Below are 22,748 nucleotides of genomic sequence, written 5' to 3' on the forward strand. Positions count from 1 at the left end.
TGTCGCGGATTGATTGATTGATTGATTGATTGATTGATTGATTGATTGATTGATTGATTGATTGATTGATTGATTGATTGATTGATTGATTGATTGATTGATTGATTGATTGATTGATTGATTGATTGATTGATTGATTGATTGATTGATTGATTGATTGATTGAACATCTAACTCGTAACGAGAATATCAATTCCCGTGGCTGTTGCGAAATTAATTAGGCCTATTTCTTAAAAGAATCTCCAGTGTGAGACATTTGGTCATGGGATACAACTAGGGTGGAGGACCAGTATCTCCCCGAGGTGACCTCTCCTACTATGCTGAACAAGGGCCTTGTGGGAAGGATAGGAAGATTGGAAGGAACAGGCAAGGAAGAAGGGAGGAAGCCGCCGTGGCCTTAAGGTAGGTACCATCCCGGCATTTGCCTGGAGGAGAAGTGAGAAACCACGGAAAACCACTTCAAGGATGGCTGATGTGGGAATCGAAACCCTCTCTACTCTGCTGACCTCCCAAGGCTGAGTGGACCCCGTTCCAGTCCTGGCAACGACTTTTCAAATTTCGTGGCAGAACTGGGGATCGAACCCGGACCTCCGGGGGTGGCATCTAATCACGCTAATCACTACACCACAGAGGCAGACAACATTATTATTATTATTATTATTATTATTATTATTATTATTGTTATTATTATTATTATTTAATTATAAATGTGTAGTCTGTATGGGTCTATGAACGAATTATGTTTTTCACAGTTTCACACTTAACCGCACGGTCTCGTTTGCTCAAACACTCTCACCTTCAAAATATTAAATTCAAATTTTTAAAAATTAAATGGATATACGAAAAACGCTTGGAGTTTTCTGGATGATCGTTATGGAGCTGGAAGACGTTAACATCCTACAGACCGTGGAGGAAAGCATTGCACTGCACACTTGACTGGATACGTTCTGTACATTGAAAGGCTCTTTTAGTGTCCGACATAAATCAGCTATCAGCCTATCAGGACACGATCTGCCTGCGCTGTTCCTTACGCTTGCTTGGTTCCGCCACCTCTCTTTACCAGACCCAGGAAGGGTTACGTTCTATCTATCCCACGGTCCAGGTAGAAAACCCTTCCAGACCTTCACAGTTACACATATGGTGATTGCTGCCCTTCCGCATCAACGCAACCCCTTAACTGTCTCGACCGCTCCTTACATTCCCATGGCTTACCCCTTCATCTCTTACCTGGGATTATATCTATTTATTGTTACCCGTTTTTTTCCTTGTTATGAAAAAATCCATATTGTCCATTATATTGCTCGCTGCAAAAAGGGTTCGTTTTTTCTTCTCTTGATCACCGCATCGTAAAAAAATGTCTTTCGGATTTACGCATCTATTTCTTGCCCAGCCGTAAATGTTGTCATATATATAGTCTATCTACCACGACGTGGACCGCATTGCCCTATATGCACTGGTAATATACAGTATATATATATATATGGATATACGAAAAACGCTTGGAGTTTTCTGGATGATCGTTATGGAACTGGAAGACGTTAACATCCTACAGACCGTGGAGGAAAGCATTGCACTGCACACTTGACTGGATACGTTCTGTACATTGAAAGGCTCTTTTAGTGTCCGACATAAATCAGCTATCAGCCTATCAGGACACGATCTGCCTGCCTGCATACTGTATGTCTTTACGTCGCACCGACACAGATATGCCTTACTAATTACCAAAAAAGTTTACAAACGCAAGGTTGATTGGCAGCAACTCTCCAAGGGTTCCGGTTTTGTGCCACTCTCTTGTGTTCTACATAAGATTGGCATCCCCGCTCCTCCACCAGTTGACGATTATTTATTTATTTATTTATTTATTTATTTATTTATTTATTTATTTATTTATTTATTTATTTATTTACTGCGCAATACAGGATTTCTAATCCCAGTTACAGTGGCAGATGTTTACACGTGTTTCTTTTTAATGTTTCAATCAGTCTAATAATCTAATATCTAAACTATTCTAACATTATATTTACGTTGAGAAATAAATAATATTACACATCTAATCCTTACGAGCAACAAGTAGATAAAAATCATAATTTCGTATCTAAAATAGTCTAATAACCTAATATCTAAACTATTCTAATAACCTAATACCAAAACTATTCTAATATAATATTTACAATAAGAAAGGAACAGTAGTTCACATCTAATCTAATTTAATCTAATCTAATTGAATTTCTGTATTCCAGTCTAGGCTTTCCCCTACAATTTCTTCCTTCCTCAGAGCCCTCCAGGATGAAGCCTAATAAACTCTCATGTCTGATTATATATCCAATCCATGTATTACTTCTTTTCTTCATCTTCATCCTTCTCCATCTCTTTCCACCAGTACCTCATTAGTACCTCTATCTATACAATGAAATTTTTAAAGTATTCGTCTGCAGCACCATTGTTTAAAAGCTTCTATCTTCTTCCTCTCTGCCACCCCTAGTGTCCAGGTCTCACTTCCGTACAGAAATACACTCCATACATACTGTATGTCTTAACTAATTGTATCCTTAGTTCTAAGCTGATATTTTTAGAGTTGAAGAGCTTTCTCTTTTTATTGAAGGCTATCTCTGCCTGATTAATTCTACTGACCAGATCTCTCTCATGTTCAGCTGATACAGTTGCCGATCTTAATCATATATACTAGTCAGTGGATACGTTTTAAAATTTTAACTTCATATCTTATGTCGTTCATTTCGTTCCATTAGGGGTCGATGACCTTCGATGTTAGGCCCCTTAAAACAACAAGCATCATTTTAATCGTATATTCTTTGGATGTCAACACCACTTTGTTCGCACTTGCCTACTACAAAATTTATTGGCATTCTTTCGTCAATTCTCCACAAAAGTGACCAATCTTCTTACTTTGAGTTAGCCTATATGCATTTCTTTCTGACATTGGACTGCGAATCTGAGACCTTCACCTAGCATCGATTTTGCCCTATCAGAACTACAACACTCCTATCTCCTTCTGATCCATGGCCTACTCACGTGCACCACTGGATGTCCTCATGGGCCTTATGATGAGAAGACGAATCCATCTCTCCCGTATCCGAGCAACAAATAAATAAATAAATAAATAAATAAATAAATAAATAAATAAATAAATAAATAAATAAATAAATAAATAAATAAATAAATAAATAAATAAATAAATAAATAAATTCCTATAAACACCTTCCATACACAATTCACTGGCTGAGTGGGCTTCGACCCGAATACCCCCCCCCCCCCAAAAAAACCCTTTGGTTATCAGCTGTTATTTTGCTTCATAAGTAAGAAAACTCTTCAAGGTTACTGAGCTGGTTCCCACGCAGGGCAATCTTTAGTTTTCATTGTTGCTTTTGTTTTGTCTGTATTTTCGTGTTTTATATCCATATGTAAAAGTACTGTCCATTACTTCCAGTATTGTCGTTAATTGTTCTTCACTCTTCGCTATTATTGGTAGATAGGACTTATAGCGACTATATTGGTATAAAGTAAGTCCAACTGTAGCGGTAAAGTTAGGTATGAAAATTAAAATATACATGAATTAATGAGGCACTGCGTGGTATACTGTCGTTGTTCGGTCATCAGTCCATAGACTGGTTTGATGCCACCCTATCCTGTCCTAACCTTTTTATTTCCACGTTACTACTACATCCTACATCTACTGTAATGTGTTTGTTATATTCATACCTTGGTCTACCCCTACCGTTTTACAGCCTACACATCCCTTAAAAGCCAACTGAACAAGTCCTGCGAAACTTCTGGTCAAAATTTGCCAAATTATTGTTCTCCTCCAAATAATTCGATTCAGTATCTCCTCATTCGTGATTCGATCTACCCTTCCCACCTTCAGCATTCTTCCGTAACACCACATTTCAAAAGCTTCCATGCTCTTTCTTTTTTTAGTTAGATATCGTCCATGTTCCACTTCCATACAATGTCACGCTCCAGATGAAAGGCTTCAAAAACATTTTTCTAATTCCTATATCAATGTACGAAGTGAGCCAAGTTCTTTTATAGAGAGTTTGCATTTAATGACCCCCCCCCCCCCGGCCTAATTCCGCCATCGTTAGTTATTTTAATGCCGAAGTACGAATGACAATATTCATCTCCGTTCTTTATTTTCTAACCATCCGGCTCCGTGGCTAAATGGTTAGCATGCTGGCCTTTGATCCAAGGGGTCCCGAGTTCGATTCCTGATCGGGTCGGGGATTTCAATTTTCAAAAGTTAATTCCTGCGGATATTTTCCGTGGTTTCCCATTTTTACACCAGGCAAATGTTGGGGCTGTGCCTTAATTAAGGCCACGGCCACTTTCTTCCCACTTCTAGCCCTTTCCTAACCCATAGTCGCCATAACACCTATCTATGTCGGAGCGACGTAGAATAAATTGTAAAAAAAAAAAAAAAAATGTGGCTCGGGGTCTGGGTGTCTGTGACGTTTGTAGCATTGGATTTCATCTTAGACAGGGCCCGTTCCTCACAGACGCGCAGGTAGGCTATTGGCGTCTAATCGAAAGAGCTGCACCAGGCCTCTGTGAAGGCCATATGCCCATTACCCAATCTAATATTTCCTGCATCGTCTGACTTCGTTCAACAGCACTTCATTACTTTTGTTCTGGATTCATTTACTTTCATCAAGTAGGGGAGAGTCCTACAGTACCGGCCGGCTTGCAGTACCGGCCATTGCTGGTTCTCGTTTTAGGTGCTATTCTATATGGCAGTAGTTTACAGGTGGCATATGAAGGATGCTACATTTCCACGTGTCATACTTTGGGGGTTTCGTTTAGCGTGAAGTCTTGTGTGAGATATGAGTATTGTACGTTGGCCGGCTTACGATCGCGCGCGAAAAGTTACTTTCAAGCCCCAGGTACTCCATTTCCAGGTAAGCTGTTGATTTTGTTTTTACTTATATATTATTTACATTCTTAGAGGATGCCATAGCTAGTAAAAGTTTCACGACATCGTCTATTAAAGAATATCCAGTTGGGGAAGTTCCTTCACGTGAGTTTCGTACATTACCGGCCAACCATATGTCTTCCAGTGGACTTTTACAGAAATAAAATAATGTCCACTTCTTATCACTTTCCAAGGTGAAATGACCGAGAAAAAGGGTAAGATAAAATGAAAGTGGACCGGGGATGGGATGAAGATGGCACTGAACTATTTCTAACAAAATGACTGCAAGGCAGGCTGCTGAGGCTTTTTGTGCGCCAAGAAGTACGTTAGGAGATCGTCTGAGAGCACTTACAGTTTGTGTGGCTGTGGATCTAACTCTTCAGATGGGAAGAATTAAAAAAGCCTTTGATTACGATATGTAAAATCAATTAGTTACTTATATGAGGGATCTAGATAATCTTCATGTCCCTGAGCAGGAAATAATTTTTACAAATAGTATTCGCTTTCGCCGAGCATTCAAAAGTACCTCACCAGTTCAGCAAGGAAAACAAAACTGCCGGAAAGCAGTTTTATTATGATTATTATGTTAATGCTAAGGAAATGGAAGAAAACACATTATGCATTATTTGTTGTGAGTCGCTGGATGAAGAATGCAAAATGTTGGATGTGTAGACCTAGGGAATATTTTGTATTTTATTTGTAATTATTGCAAAAATTAAACCCAACTTGAAGTTAGTGGATGTCAATTCCAACAATTATCTGTTGTCGAGTTCATTCTGTATTTGTTTGATGTTAGTAATTTATTAGGCATCTATATCTTACAACACAGTAACTGGCCGGTACTGGAAGAAGATTTCTGTAGTCCTTGGAAATTAAGCATTGTTGTATTTTTAAATATTATGAACTTTTGATAAGATTTTATGGAAATCACACCATGATATTGCAAAAGCATTTAATGAAGTACAAGATTATTGTATTAAAATCTCATACCGTACAGCATTTTACTTTTTATAAGGGAAAAAGTTAATGTGGCCGGTACTGTAGGACTCACCCCTACTCCTTCTCCATTCAGCAATGTCTCCAGATCTTCTGCAAACACAGATAAAATAACAATATCATCGGCATATCTCAGCCTTTTGATTTCCTCGCCTTGGATTGTGATTCCCTTTCCATATTCCTCTCTGAATTTCTGTACCGACTGGTACACTAGAAACTTAAATCTTAAAAACCTAGTATGAGAGAAGATCCCGCCAAGAACCCCTAGGTAAATACAAAATTCCCAGTCCTTTCGGAGAAGCCCATTCAATTTAAACATAGAATGTTGTTTAGAAACATCAGAACGACAGAGAGTTTACAGATAATCACACCCACCATTTACGTACCTGTCCCAATGCTGAGAAAGTTTCCCTGTACCTTCCACAATTAAAGACACTGGTTGCTGGTTCAACCATTTTCCACAGAATCAGGAACCATTTGATCACTGGTGAAACGCTTTCCCTTCAGGGCTTTTTTCATCAGACTAAAGACATGACCGTCGCAGGGAAAGCATCTTGACTATAAGGCGGGTGATCCATAACACTCCAGCGAAAAGCGCGGCGACTTTCCATTGTTGCTGTGAGAGCGTGAGCCTAAGCACAGTGGGTTCTCCTTTGCAAAAGAATTAAATCATGTCTCGCTGTACTCCTTTGGACATAAACATTAATAATCTCTAGTTCAAAATTGCATGTGAGACTATAACGCCATTTATTTAAATAACCTGTTGTTATAAAATATCGTTTTCAAAAAACATCAAACGGTGAATAAAATAAGAAAGCCTACTTCTTCGTTTATACTTAATAAAGCAACTGCTGAAATGAGAAACGAGTTATAAAATTGCAGGCTTACATATTAAAACAGAAGAGAACCGAGTGAGTTGGCCATGGGGTTAGGGTCGCGTAGCTGTGAGCTTCCATTCGGTAAATGGTGTGTTCGAATCCCATTGTCGGCAGCCCTGAAGATGGTTTTCCGTGGTTTCCCATTTGCATACCAGGCTGTACCTCATTTAAGACCACGGCTCGTTCCTTCCCACTCCTAGCACTTTCCTATCCCATCGACGCCATAAGACCTATCTGTGTCAGCGCGACGTAAAGCTAATTGTAAAGTAAATTTTAAAAAAGTAGTTTTTACTCGTAATTTACTCCTTGGACGCACCTCTGTGGTGTAGTGGTTAGTTTAATTAGATGCCACCCCCGGAGGCCCGGCTTCCATTCCCGGCTCAGCCACCCCTGAAGTGGTTCTCCGTGGTTTCCCACTTACTTCTTCTCCAATTAAACGCTGGGATAGCACCGAACTTAACGCCATAGCTGCTTCCTTCTCTCTTTCTTGTCTATCCCTTCCAATCTTCCCTTGTTCAGCATAGCAGGTGAGGTCGCCTGAGCGAGGTACTGGTCCTCCTTCCCAGAATGAACCCCCGACCCAAAGTCTCACGCTCCAGGACACTGCCCTTGAGGTGTAGAGGTGGGATTCCCCGTTGAGTCCGAGAGAAAAGCAACCCTGGATGGTAAACAGATTGAATAATAATAATAATAATAATAATAATAATAATAATAATAATAATAATAATAATAATAATAATAATAATAATAATAAAAAAGAGTATAATAATTATCAGGGTGCAGTAATTCAGCACAATTAGGCCTACACTAGTCTTGTACTCTTCCTATTGAGACAGGTGTGACCATGTCCTGTATTACTCTCCAGCATGATCAGTCGCAGAGCCACTGCAGATCATTCACCACGACTGAGCATCGCTGTCAGCTCGCCTCACAGCAAAGAAAATCACGACAGAATGCTTCTTTTATTCATTATCTTTTACAGCGTGAAGAGTTTTGTTAAGCGGAAGATTGTGAGGAATACGCACGACGTTGATTAATCGCACGTCGGTGCCGTCGTTTATCAAAGAAGGAGCGTCCGCTATTGACACCAGAGAGCATCTGTCTAGTCTGTTCTTACCTCCCGTCGCAGGACCCTGGCGTTACTCTAAGATCACCTTACAGAAGATTCCTCTTAAAACCATCGTAACACTGCCAGAGTGGTTAAACCTTAACCATGTACGTACGTTTTGTGCGAACTTTGCAGTCATTTTTCTCACCTATCCCTTTCAGGGTTTGCTCATTTCTACAGGGTGGGCAAATTAAAACTGACGTGGGAAATATTTATAATGCCCTTCGCTCATGGTAAAATGTTTGGTAAATTTTTTGTACAACTAATTTTATATACATACATTATCATTATAGAATGTTATGCCTTTCAGCGTTCAGTCTGCAAGCCTCTGCGAATTTACTAAACGTCGCCACAATCCTCTATTTGCAACTAGTGTTGTGGCCTCATTTAGTTCTATACCTCTTATCTTTAAATCGTTAGAAACCGAGTCTAACCATCGTCGTCTTGGTCTCCCTCTACTTCTCTTACCCTCCACAACAGAGTCCATTATTCTCCTAGGTAACCTATCGTCCTCCATTCGCCTCACATGACCCCACCACCGAAGCCGGTTTATGCGTACAGCTTCATCGATAGAGTTCATTCCTAAATTAGCCTTTATCTCCTCATTCCGAGTACCCTCCTGCCATTGTTCCCACCTGTTTGTACCAGCAATCATTCTTGCTACTTTCATGTCTGTTACTTCTAGCTTATGAATAAGATATCCTGAGTCCACCCAGCTTTCGCTCCCGTAAAGCAAAGTGGGTCTGAAAACAGACCGATGTAAAGATAGTTTCGTCTGGGAGCTGACTTCCTTCTTACAGAATACTGTTGATCGCAACTGCGAGCTCACTGCGTTAGCTTTACGGCACCTTGATTCAATCTCACTTACTATATTACCATCCTGGGAGAACATACAACCTAAATACTTGAAATTATCCACCTGTTCTAGCTTTGTATCACCAATCTGACATTCAATTCTGTTGAATTTCTTACCTACTGGCAACAATTTAGTCTTCGAGAGGCTAATTTTCACACCATACTCATTGCACCTATTTTCAAGTTCCAAGATATTAGACTGCAGGCTTTCGGCACAGTCTGCCATTAAGACCAAGTCGTCAGCATAGGCCAAACTGCTTACTACATTTCCACCTAACTGAATCCCTCCCTGCCATTTTATACCTTTCAGCTGATGATTCATGTAAACTACGAACAGCAAAGGTGAAAGATTACAGCCTTGTCTGCCCCTGTAAGTACCCTGAACCAAGAACTCATTCTACCATCAATTCTCACTGAAGCCCAATTGTCAACATAAATGCCTTTGATTGGTTTTAATAATCTACCTTTAATTCCATAGTCCCCAGTATAGTAAACATATTTTCCCTCGGTACCCTGTCATATGCTTTCTCTAGATCTACGAAACATAAACACAACTGCCTATTCTTCTCGAAGCATTTTTCAATTACCTGGCGCATACTGAAAATCTGATCCTGACAGCCTCACTGTGGTCTGAAACCACACTGGTTTTCATCCAACTTCCTCTCAACGACTGATCGCACCATAAAATCCGTGGAATCATCAGGATGGTCACCTATGAACTGAATTTTGAACTAAGATGTGTATGTGCTGCCAAGAATTGAGTTCGAAGCCCATTTATTTTCGCCTTCACATCAGGCGATTGAATTTTCTGCCTCCCTTCTTGCATTTCTGTTGTGATACATTGGAGCTTTAACATCTTACAAACACTAGCAGCTTCCTTAGTCCACCCTGATCCTGCCATTTTAGAAGTCTTTGTTTATGTTTACCACCGCCGTCTCGATCCTCTTATACTGCCTGCTCTATGCCACTAGTTCAACACAGGAAGGTGCGAATACCAATATTTCTTCAAGTCACCGTAAGAGTGCAGTAGTAGACGCACAATCTTCGCTGTCAGTATAAGTGTAGCATTGTGTTATTGGTGTACGAATGTGTGTGATAATTTATTTCATGAGTTATTTCATACAATGAGTAAACGTGTCTGTTGACTTACGTTCGTACACGAGATATTTTTGTCATAACTGTGAAATGAATAAATCATGTTATGCTTATAGATATTGTAAACGTGATTTTAAGGTGTACTTGTTTCTTTCCGTTTGTGCAAGTTATATTTTTTGTAGAACCGAATATTCATATTCTTTCCCCGATTAACTGTTGTGTACCATTTTGCAAATCTCGGCAGAAGAGATACGACTCCATGAAATACAGTCTAGAAGGGAATTAAGAGAAAAGCGGCTTTATCTAGGCAAGGACCTAATAAAAGAAGTAATTCGATATCCTCAGATTACTCTTGCCTCTGTAGCCTTTACAGCTATTTTCAGAAGGTGATTAAAACCGTGGAAGATACCACAATTTCTTGTGATAATTGTGCGACCGGGTGAGTTGGTCGTGCGGTTAGGAGCGTGCAGCTGTGAGTTCGCATCCGGGAGATAGTGGGTTCGAACCCCACTGTCGGCAGCCTTAAATATGGTTTTCCGTGGTTTCCCATTTTCACACCAGGCAAATGCTGGGACTGTATCTTAATTAAGGTCACGGCCTCTTCCTTCCCATTCCTAGCCCTTTCCTGTCTCATCGTCGCCATAAGACCTGTCTGTGTCGGTGCAACGTAAAACAAATAGCAAAAAAAAAATTGTGCGAACAGTAACAAATAATATCTCAATCAAACTAGAAACAGGAAATCAAATCCTAATTTGCGGGTACTTGGTTCGTGTTGTTGAAGAGAGGATGGAATGTGACATTTGCGTCAGCAACATCTCACTGTCTAGAGCAGGGCCTCTCAGGGCGCATGCACTTGGTGCATGCACTGTGCACGGTGCAAAAGACGACTGCGCTTGGTTGACCAGAGTGCAGCCCCCACTCCTCGATTTGGAGCAATAGCGCTGTCTCTCTCTTTCCCCACCCCTGTCTCGCTCGCTCTCCCTGTCTCCCTCTTCCTCACTTGCTCCGTAGCGTTCCAAATCTGAGCCGAGTTGAGACGATTTGAGCCGAGCTTAGCCGAGTAGCCCAGAGACGAAGCGTTGGTCCGAGTCGAGCCGAGCGGGAGCGATGCACAGTGCACGGAGCTCTTGCGCCTCCATTTGCATGCGTGAGATTTGGGGCGTTTGAGAGGCCCTGGTCTAGAGCTTCGACATCACTAAATGGAACTGATTATGCATCAGGACAGAGGAGAAGGAGTTCGATACCCAAAACCTTGTTTTGTTGCTCAGGTGAAGCATCTGCAGGAGTTCGTTGAAACTGCTGTGTCCTATTGTCGAAGTCCTTCAAACGTACGAGCGTAATACGACGACTTGCGACTTCTTCCCTTTCAGAATGGGTTTTGTTACAGTGTGAGGTAAAAGAACATCAGCAAACTGTTAGTGATAGTATCCTAACCAAGTTCGTAAGACCTGCTACTGCGTTAGCTAGAACACAATAGCCGCCCGGTAGGCTTTACGGCACCACTCCAAGCCATCGTCTAGGAAAATCTTTAAATTTTGACATGAAGAGACCAACTGCGTTTCTCTGCATTGCCATCGCCTCTGTAGCGTGACGTCACCACGCTGTTGTTAGGCCTTATTATCTATAGTTCATTCCATGTTAAGAAAACAGTACTGCTCTTATGACAACAGGGTTGCCATATCGAACGGCTCTGGTGAACACTATCATGGGAAAACGGCGGCACGTATTTTTGTGAAACTCAGTATTCAAGTTCAAGATGAAAAGCGGAAGAAACTAAGAAATTACTTTTATGAAATAAAGGGGACGGGGGTTTGACAGGGGTTATTTTTGGTTTGTGTGGAATCAGAGGTAAACTACGGCTCATAAAAGAACCTCAATGTTGAAGTGTAAGGCAAATTGGGCCAGAAAAGAGAAAAATATATTTTTTTCTGGGCTTGAGGGTTGAGGGACGCATTTAATAGTATTTAATAAATTTTCCTAGGCAACGCGGGGTACTACTGTGCTGACGTATCGCTCACAAAAACAGTAGTAAAAATTAAATGCGATCGTAAAAAAGTGGTAAAATTAAAATGCGCTTAAGAAAGAACAGATAAATAACAAAACCAAGCACAAATAAAAGACACGGCAAATTTTTTTATCAGTACAAGTCATGCCATGACGTATCGCTGCACATCACAACACCAAAATCTTCAGTAACAACTTCTGTACTGTGCGAAAATAGTAAAATGATAGAACACACAAATTCTACGCAATATGCAACGAACTGTCACTCAACACAATATAAATACGCACTGATTTAAAGCCTAAAAACACGCACGCAACAAATAAATACCGTAGATGACTTCACTACAGAAGTGAGATGTCGGCGGTTCACAGAGCGAGGGACTACACGAGGCTTGTACCAGAGCAACACAGAAGAAGGAAAATGAAGGAAGGCAACGAAGCGATGGCTGTTCCAGCCATTGTGCTTCTTCCCTACGCATATATTTATGAAAAAGAAAATGTTATGTAGTTATTTTAATAACTCAGGGCAAAAATGCCACGTCCTTTTTATCTGTCTTTCATAAAACATCACAAAGTACAGTATAATACTCCTCAATCACGAGCAATTATGGGTGTCTCAGAGGGGGTGCGTTCACTCCTTGTACGCCCGTAAGAACAATACTGTTTTCTTAACGTGGAATGAGCTATAGGAGGTGTTGGATAGACACGAGCAGCCCCGAAATTAGCCGAAGCTCTGTCTGTCTGTTAAAATGTGCCGTACGTGGTAGGTTTCGAAGGGATTTTAATTTCACGATTGTGCGGTTCTTATGTAATTAACCGCAATGAACCATAATATTTTGATAACTACGATTTCTATAGCATCAATAAGCGTACGTAACGTACTGTAAGTTTATATAATTAATGAAACCTTTAATTAGTAATACGTGTTTTATAAAAAGAAAACAGCAAACTACGTCAAGACATAAATAACAGTAGCCTGCCTAACACGTTCATGAAGCAGTTATTCCTATGCAAGCAACGTTTTCAATTTTTTTTTTTTGCTTTACGTCGCACCGACACAGATAGGTCTTATGGCGACGATGGGACAGGGAAGGGCTAGGAGTGGAAAGGAAGCGGCCGTGGCCTTAATTAAGGTACAGCCCCAGCATTTGCCTGGTGTGAAAATGGGAAACCACGGAAAACCATCTTCAGGGCTGCCGACAGTGGGGTTCGAGCCTACTATCTCCCGAATACTGGATACTGGCCGCACTTAAGCGACTGCAGCTATCGAGCTCGGTATTTTCAAAATCAGAGGAAACTGGATCGGCTTAAAGTAACTGCAACTTATGTTCCTCGTTATTTTAACAACTTTTTCGAGCTGCAGCCGTGTGCCATAAAAAGAAAGTTGCGTTGTCAATCAAGCAATTTCACTATTTTACATCTATGTAAACATCAAGTAATAATAAAATTGAACACGTACTTTTCTAAAGCAGTGAACCTCCAGATGTTTTATCCACGCGCCGGCACTGTTCAACGGTCAGAGCTGAGGCCTTCATTTCACAGCGTCCCGGGTTCGGTTCTTGGCCGGGTCGGGGATTTTAATCGCGTCTAATTAATTATTCTGGCTTGGGTACTGGGTGTTTGTGTTTGTCCAAACTCTCTTCTCTTTATATTCAGACATCACACCACACTACCAATCACCACAGAAACAAGCAATAGTGATTGCATCACTCCATAGTGTTGGCGTCAGGAAGGGCATCTGGTCGTAAAACAGGCCCAAATGCACATGCGCAACACAGTTCTTACCCGCGACCCCACAGATGTGGGAAAAACGGTAGAAGAAGAATGGTCGAAGTGAGCAAATTACTTTTCTTAAGAAAGGCCTACCTTTCATGTGCTAGTCTGCAATTCATCTCCTCTTTATTTCTGCCATCGCTAGTTATTCTTCATTTCCTAATCTAATATTTTCCGCAACACCTGAATTTGTTCGACTGCACTCCATCACTTTTGGAATTTAATTATTTTCATCTTGTATTCCTTATCGAAGACAGGGGCTGCTCGTGTCTATCTCCAGATCTTCCTGCAGACTCAGATAAACTAACAATGTCGGCAAATCTCAGAGGTTTGAATTTCCTCTCCTTGGATTGCGATTGGCTCCGTCTTCATGAGCTCCTCAAATGAGGTTGGCATTAGGAAGTGCATCCGGCCGTAAAACATGTCATATCATCCCATCTCATCCCGGAACCCCGTATCAGGAAACGGGACGTAGGGTTAAATATTATTATTATTATTATTATTATTATTATTATTATTATTATTATTATTATTATTATTATTATTATTATTATTATTATTTTCACAATGTTGTGCCCAAATAAAGAGCGCGACTGAACTTATTTACCAGATGAATTTGCTTTCTTCTCTTCCCACAATGTCTTCATATTTTCGCTGTGTTTTTTCTTCTCTTCTTCCATCCAGGCAGTGACGGTTCTCATCTTGTTTTTAAAAAAAATAATATTTGTTCACCAACGTTCTAAAGCTAGGCCTGTCCTGTATAATTTCACCTGTTGTGCTGATTTTTTGAAGGTCATTTTCAGTTTCGATTATCTAATTATTCTTGGTGCCGGCCCCGTGGTATAGGGGTAGCGTGCCTGCCTCTTACCCCGAGACCCCGGGTTCGATTCCTGGCCAGGTCAGGGATTTTTACCTGGACCGGAGGGCTGTTTCAAGATCCACTCAGCCTACGTGATTAGAATTGAGGAGCTATCTGACGATGAGATAGCGGCTCCGGTCTAGAAAGCCAAGAATAACGGCCGAGAGGATTCGTCGTGCTGACGACACGACACCTCGCAATCGGCAGGCCTTCGGGCTGAGCAGCGGTCGCTTAGTAGGCCAAAGCCCTTCAAGGGCTGTCGTGCCATGGGGTTTGGGTTTGGGGTTTTTAATTACACTCTTATAGGGTTTTAAGTTAGTGTTCCGAGATACTGATTTTCTGTTGTACCTGTTCCATAAGCTTTTTGTAATTTGGAAATCCTTTCTCAATTCACTAAACGATTTAATCCGGATGGTTGGATGATTTTCCCTAAGTATTTGAAATTATTTTTTCTTCTTTTTCTTATTTTTCTTCTTCTTTATCTGTTTACCCTCCAGGGTCGGTTTTTCCCTCGGACTCAGCGAGGGATCCCACCTCTGCCGCCTCAATGGCAGTGTCCTGGAGCTTCAGACTCCGGGTCGGGGATATAACTAGGGTGGATGGCCAGTACCTCGCCCAGGCGACCTCACCTGCTATGCTGAACAGGGGGCTTGCGGGGTGATGGGAAGATTGGAAGGGATAGGCAATGAAGAGTGAAGGAAGCGGCCGTGGCCTTAGTACCAACCCGGCATTTACCTGGAGGATAAGTGGAAAACCACCGAAAACCACTTCCAGGATGGCTGAGGTGGGAATCGAACCCACCTCTACTCAGTTGACCTCCAGAGGCTGAGTGAACCCCGTTCCAGCCCTCGCACCACTTTTCAAATTTCGTGGCAGAGCCGGGAATCGAACCCGGGCCTCCGGGGTGGCAGCTATTCACACTAACCACTACACCACAGAGGCGGACATTTGAAATTATTTACCTGAGGAATTTTGCCAGGCGGAGTTGCCAGAGGTTCTTTGTCTAAGTATCGAGGAGATCGTTCCATGTATCGAGTTTTCTTACATATTTGTAGTCTAGTTTTGGATGCAATTGCATGAATTTTCTCCAGGGGCTGAATTGCTTCTTGGTTATTGTTGGATAGAATTGCCAGATCATCTACGAAATGCAAACAACATTTGATGTGAGTTATCTTTAACTGGTTTGCCGATATTATTATTATTATTATTATTATTATTATTATTATTATTATTATTATTATTATTATCAGCTAGGGACCGCGATAAGTTGCATTATACACATTCTGGCGTTTACTCAGATTTCTATTGATCCAGTAGGTTTTAATTGCCGGCCCCATGGGGTAGGGATAGCGTGCCTGCCTCTTACCCGGAGGCCCCGGGTTCGATTCCCGGCCAGGTCAGGGATTTTTACCTGGATCTGAGGGCTGGTTCGAAGTCCATTTCGCCTACATGATTAGCATTGAGGAGCTATCTGACGGTGCGATAGCGGCCCCGTTCTAGAAAGCCAAGAATAACGGGCGAGAGATTCGTCGTGCTGACCATACGACACCCCGTAATCTGCAGGCATTTGGGCTGAACAGCGGTTTTTGAAAAGCGAAAAATTACAGGGGTAGCTTTTATTGATCCCAGTGCTGCATATGATACAGTGAGCCAATGTATACTGCTTCGTAAGATCTTTACACTCACGAAAGATTCAAAACTTGCCAGATTGATGTCAACCTTGTTGCAGAACCGCAGGTTTTTTGTTGACTTTCAAGGACAAAGAAGCAGATGGAGATCACAGAAAAATGGATTGCCCCAAAGAAGTGTACTGGCTCTATTGCTATTTAATATTTATACCAATGACCAACCACTCCCTAAAAAAACAAGAAGTTTCATATATGCAGACAACCTTGCACTAGCCTGCCAGAGTGCAACTTTTGAAGAGGTAGAACTCAATCTTGACAGCACTCTGAAGGAATTAGGCACATATTACAAGGCTAACCACGTAAAGCCGAATCCATCAAAATCTCTGCTTTGTGCTTTCCACCTCAAGAACAGAGAGGCATCAAGGAAATTGCAAGTCTCCTGGAATGGAAGCCCCTTGGAACATTCCTTCACCCCAAAGTACTTAGGGGTAACGCTGGACCACTCCCTCACTTTCAGAAAACACTGTTCCAACATCAAACACAAAGTCAGTGCCAGAGATAACATCCTGAGGAAGCTGAGAGGTACACACTGGGGTGCAAAGCCCACAAGTTCTTAGAACCACTGCGTTGGCTCTGTGTTACTCTGCTGCAGAATACACTCACGCCAAGACTGTGGACCCTGCCTTGAATGAAGCTTCTAGATTAATCACAGGATACCTGAAACGTACCCCTGTTGAGAAGCTATACTGTCTTGCTGGCGTTGCACCTCCAAGTATTCGTCGAGAAGTCGCTGCCGATCAAGAACGACTGAAGGCTGAGAACGCTGAAGCTCACCCGCTGTTTGTTCACCAACAATCTCAATCTAGGCTGAAATCCAGGAAAAGTTTTCTCCAGACAGCAAAGCCCTTGAAAGGACCACCAGATAAGGCAAGACTTTCCTTGTGGAAATATAAGCAACAAGAATGGATGGAGCCGCGTGAACAACTTCCGGCTGGCTACAATGAAGACTGGAGTGTTTGGAGGTCCCTTAACCGATTAAGAACTGGTGTCGGCAGGGCTAAGTCCTCACTTAAATTATGGGGCTTCACATCAGAGGATAGCAAGTAGGACTATGGTGAAGAACAAACAGTGAACCATATGTATCAATGTCCTCTCTGCCCATTTTCATGCTCAGAGCAAGATTTAAAGCTTGCTGATGACAACGCCCTAGGTGTGGCTCAGTTTTGGAAAAACACCATCTAGATGTACAGTAAATTTGGTCAATTTCCTTTGTCTGTTAATTTTTGTAAATATTTTAATTATTATTTTATTTTTAAATGTAGGTATGTATGCTTTTGGCACGAGTAAATAAATGAATAAAGAAAGAAAGAAAGAAAGAAAGAAAGAAAGAAAGAAAGAAAGAAAGAAAGAAATTTATTATTATTACTACTACTATTATTATTATTATTATTATTATTATTATTATTATTATTATTATTATTATTATTATTATTATTATTATTATTATTAGAGGAAATGTCTGTCACCAAGATTAGAATCACAGGTGCAGCGCCGAAAGGCCATTATGCTAAGCCACAAAGGAGCCAGGGTTGAAAAATGTGTTACAGTTATTAAAACTTCTACATCTGTTGCGGAATAATTCATTATTAATAATATTTTCAATACGGCTGCGTGTTGTGACGTCATTGCGTCATGTGTGTGTGTGCGTTTGGAACATTGTGTTGTAGGTGTTAATTGAACCAGGATGGTCCCTCCGCTGGAGTTCAAACCAACTGGTAACCCCCGGTGAGAAGTCTAGAGCCCTCAGCATTACCCCCGACCACGAAGAGAGGGGGGTAAATACATAATCTATAAAAAAAGAAGAAGAGATGAGGCAGTTTTGAAGGGTTGGTGTGTGAAGGGTTGAAAGGTTCGCTTTATTTTTTTCTTCTCTCTCGTGTGAGTAAAGGGGTTAGTCTACCAGTAGTTTTTGTTCGCAGCCAAGGGTTTTGTGGGTACTTTTTAAGAGGGTGAGAAGTGTTAGAGAGGATCCCGCGGAGTTCAGTGCCAGAGAGGCGAGGAGATAGGCTACAGCAGATCAGGTAAGATAAATTACAACCACTTTTAATTCAAGAACAGTTCTCATCTTTCTCGTAAACTTTCACCGGCCAGTTTTGTAGTGTCAAGGGTTGGTAGTTTATAGGTTGAGAGCAGGAATACACTACAAAACATTGAAATAAAGACGGAGAATGAAGGAAATACGAGAAAAAACTGGGCTCCCAGTGATTTTGGTAGGCCCTCTCCTTTACATAGACTTGCATTTCCTTCATTTCAGTGGTTCCAGGATAAGAGTAAAGAGACCAGCTGCTCAACTAAGTGGTATGTTCCAGGCTGTCGGCAGAGGTAGCGTGGAATAATAATAATAATAACAATAATACTGGGTGACTATGGGATTAAGGGTAGATTATTAAAATTAATCAAAGGCATTTATGTTTCAAATTGGGTTGCAGTGAGAATTAACAGTAGAAAGAGTTCGTGGTTCAAGGTCTTTACAGGGGTTAAACAAGGCTGTAATCATTTTTACCTTTGCTGTTCATAGTTTACATGGCTCATCTGCTGAAAGGAATATAAAGTGGCAGGGAGGGGTTCAGTTAGGTGGAAATATGGTAAGCAATCAGGCCTATGCTGACGACTTGGTTTTAATGGCAGATTGTGCCGAAAGCCTGCAGTTTAATATCTTGGAATTTGAAAATAGATGTAGTGAGTATGGTATGAAAATCAGCCTTTCCAAGATTGAAGTGGTGTTAGTAGGTAAGAAATCCAAGAGAATTTAAAGTCAGGTTGGGGATACAAACCCGAACATGTAGATAATTTCAAGTATTTTGGATGTGTATTCTCCCAGGATGGTATATAGTAAGTGAGATTGAATCAAGGTGCAGTAAAGCTAATACAGTGAGTTAGCAGTTGCGATCAACAGAATGTTGTAAGAAGGAAGTCAGTTCCTGGACAAAACTATCTTTACAACGGTCTGTTTTCAGACCAACTTTGCTTTACGAGAGTGAAAGCTAGGTGGACTCAGGATATCGTGTTCATAAGTTAGAAGTAACAGACCTGACAGTAGCGAGAATGATTACTGGTGGGGACAATGGCAGGAGGGTACTCGAAATGATGATATAAAGGCTAAGTTAGGAATGAACTCGATGGATGAAGCTGTACACATAAACCGGCACGGCTGGTGGGGTCATGTGAGGCGAATGGAGGAGGATAGGTTACCCAGGAGAATAATGGACTCAGTTATGGAGGGTAATAGAAGTAGAGGGGGACCAAGACGACGATGGTTAGGTTACGTCTCAAAACTCACGACTACAAACTGGTGTCTAAAGTAAACATTCTAATGAGTCCCAAAATTCACGAATCCGTACTGCAGGAGGGATGACGTGCGCGGTGACTCACGCTTCCCTTCAACCCATGTTTTTCCACCGACTTATTTGATTATTAAAAGTATTCGATTAACCCATCACTAATAGAGCGGACATATATCCATTCAAAGAAGGACTGGCCCTACTCGAGAGTTTTGAGATTGTCCCAGGTAGAGAAACTTACTCTTTTTAATCCTCTTCCAGGGATTCGTGAGTTTTGAGACTGACCCAGGTAAAGAAACTTGTTCCTACTCATCCTCTTCCTGGAATTCGTGAGTTTTGAGACTCGTGAGTTTTGCTAGTGGCTTTATGTCGCACCGACACAGATAGGCCTTATGGCGACGATAGGATATGAAAGGCCTAGGAGTTGGAAGGAAGCGGCCGTAGCCTTAATTAAGGTACAGCCCCAGCATTTGCCTGGTGTGAAAATGGGAAACCACCATGAGTTTTGAGATGACACGGATGGTTAGATTTTGTTTCTAACGATTTCAAGATAAGAGATATAGAACTAAACGAGATAACAGAACTATTGTAGTTACAAATAGAGGATTGTAACGGCGATTAGTAAATTCACAGTGGCTTGCAGACTGAACGCTGAAAGGTATAATAGTCTACACTGAAGATGTAGGCCTATAATAATAATAATAATAATAATAATAATAATAATAATAATAATAATAATAATATAATTTCGTGTGGCTATCTCTAGTCTGGTGCAGCCCTTGTAAGGCAGAACCTCCGAAGAGGATGGGCGACATCCGCCGTGTATGGGAACTGCATGTTGTGGGTGGTGTGTGAGTTGCAGCAATATTAGGGATAGTACAAACACCCAGTCCCCGAACCAAGGGAAATAAATATTGAAGATTAAAATCGAATCCGGCGCCCAAGGAGCCGGACAGGGCGTAGAGTGAAATTAATAGAGGCATAAGCTTGAGTGGAATTTTTAAAAGTAGGAGAGATTATAATATAAAAATAAAGCTGGAATTAAGGGAGACTAATTGGGCAGTGATGAGTTCAGTTATAGTTATCTGAAAAACATTTTTTCAATTACAATTACTTTTTCAACAAGTAATCGGGAAAATTACAATTACTTCACAGAACGCCAGTCTTAGTGATGATGATGATGATGATGATGATGATGCTTGTTGTTTAAAGGGGCCTAACATCTAGATCATCAGCCCCTAATGATAGGAAATGAAATGACAAAAGTTCAAAACCATCCACTGACCAAACTAAAAAATGTCATGAAGAATGAATGGATGGATGGATATGAATTTAAAACAATCAGTGGATCCGACTCAAAAACTATCATAAAAAATAGTATTACTGACCAAGGGACCACTTTTAAAGCACAATCCTGAATCGAGGATGCTTGTTGTCTAAAGGGGTCCAAATTCCAGGTCAACGGCCTCGCATAGTGGTACTTGTCTCTAGTAAAGTAGAACCATGGTATTTGTCATGTTGGGGTACTAATCAAAAGTAGCGTAGACTCACGGTGTTCCGCACATGATGGTACTACTCACAAGTATTGTACGTCGTACAGCCAAGGCAGACCCACGGTGTCGCTCATACAGTGGTACTAAACACAGGCAGGGCCCAGACCCGTGGTGTTTCTCACAATGGTACTAATCACGGGTACTGGAAACCCACAGTGAACCACTCTCTGCTGCTACTAATCACAAACCTATTGTGTACCTAATATAGTGGTACTACTCGCAAGTAAAGGCGACCCATGGTGTTCCTCGTGTGATGGTACTAATCAAAAGTAGTTTCATGGTTCTGATGCAATCATCCCTTGTTCGCCCCTTTCAGTCTCCTCTTACGACAGGCAGGGGATACCGTGGGTATATTCTTCGTCTGCGTCCCCCACCCACAGGGGGTAGACAAACAGAAAAGAGAAGAAACAAGTAGGGATCAGTCACTTCGAAAATTGAAGTAACGGACGAAGAAAGGCAAGGGCCACGAAGGGCGTGAAAATGAAAGACTCCCTAGGGCTCGAATGCTCTAATACCGTCGGGGTTGTAAACGAACAACAGTTGACCAAAGGAGGTCGGACAGGATAGATGAAATTGAGGAGCCTAGCGCAAGTAAGGGGAAGCAATGCCAGGACTCAGCTAAGGGCCCCGTGGTCGCCAACCCACGCTCCCAAGTTGAGAGCCGTTGGAGCCCTTTTAGTCGCCTCTTACGATAGGTAGGGGATACCGTGGGTGTATGCTCAGTTCCCACTATGTGAGGAATTCCACGGGATAGTACGAGTCCTGTGGTTAGTCCACTTATGTGAGGAACGCCATAGGTTTGCGTTGCCTGCAAATAGTGTCGCAATGTGCGAAACACCATAGGTCTGTGTTACATATGCGTATTACACTAACCTGTGAATAGTACCATAGACTAATATGTGAAATACCGCGAGTCTCCGCTACTTTTGATTAGTACCGCAACATTACACATAGCATGGTTCTACTTTCCTAGCGATAAATACCATTATGAGGGGCCGATGATCTGGATTTTGGACCCGTTTCGACTATAAGCATAATCGATTCAGCATCGTGCTACAGAAGCAGTCCTTTGGTCAGTAATACTATTGTTTTGTGCCAGCTTCTGTGCATGTGAGGCACTGCGGGTCGGTTCCACTGATCGTTTTAAATTCATATCCGTCCATCCATTAATTCGTCGTCCTCATGCTTTGAATTTGATCTGTGGAAGATTTTGGACTTTTATGTTGTCATTTCATTTCGTTTCATTTCGTATCATTAGGGGCCGATGACCTCGATGTTAGGCCCCTTTAATAAGCAAACATCAATCAATCTTAAGTTGAATACCATCCTGGCATTTGCCTGGAGAAGAAGTGGAAAGCCACGGAAAAACATTTCGAGGTTGACTAAGGTGGGAATCGAATCCCCTCTACTCAGATGACTTCCCGAGGCTGAGTTGACCCCTTTCTAGTCCTCGTACCACTTTACAAATTTCTTGCCAGAGCCAGGAATCGAACCCGGGTCCACGCGGGTGGCAGCTAATCACACCAACCACTACACCACCAAGGCGGACAAAAAGTAAATCACGAGTAGAAATTACATGTTGTAAAAAGAAACTATTACAAATAGAAGATACTAAGACTATATTCGTTTCAAGTAGAGTAATTCTACTATTTTTACTCTCTTTCCAATTCTGTGATCCGGGATTTTTTAACAATTTTTTAACATTTGCTGGCGAACCGACAGAGATAGGTCTTAC

This window comes from Anabrus simplex, chromosome 11 (assembly GCF_040414725.1).
Source record: "Anabrus simplex isolate iqAnaSimp1 chromosome 11, ASM4041472v1, whole genome shotgun sequence".
NCBI lineage: Eukaryota > Metazoa > Arthropoda > Insecta > Orthoptera > Tettigoniidae > Anabrus > Anabrus simplex.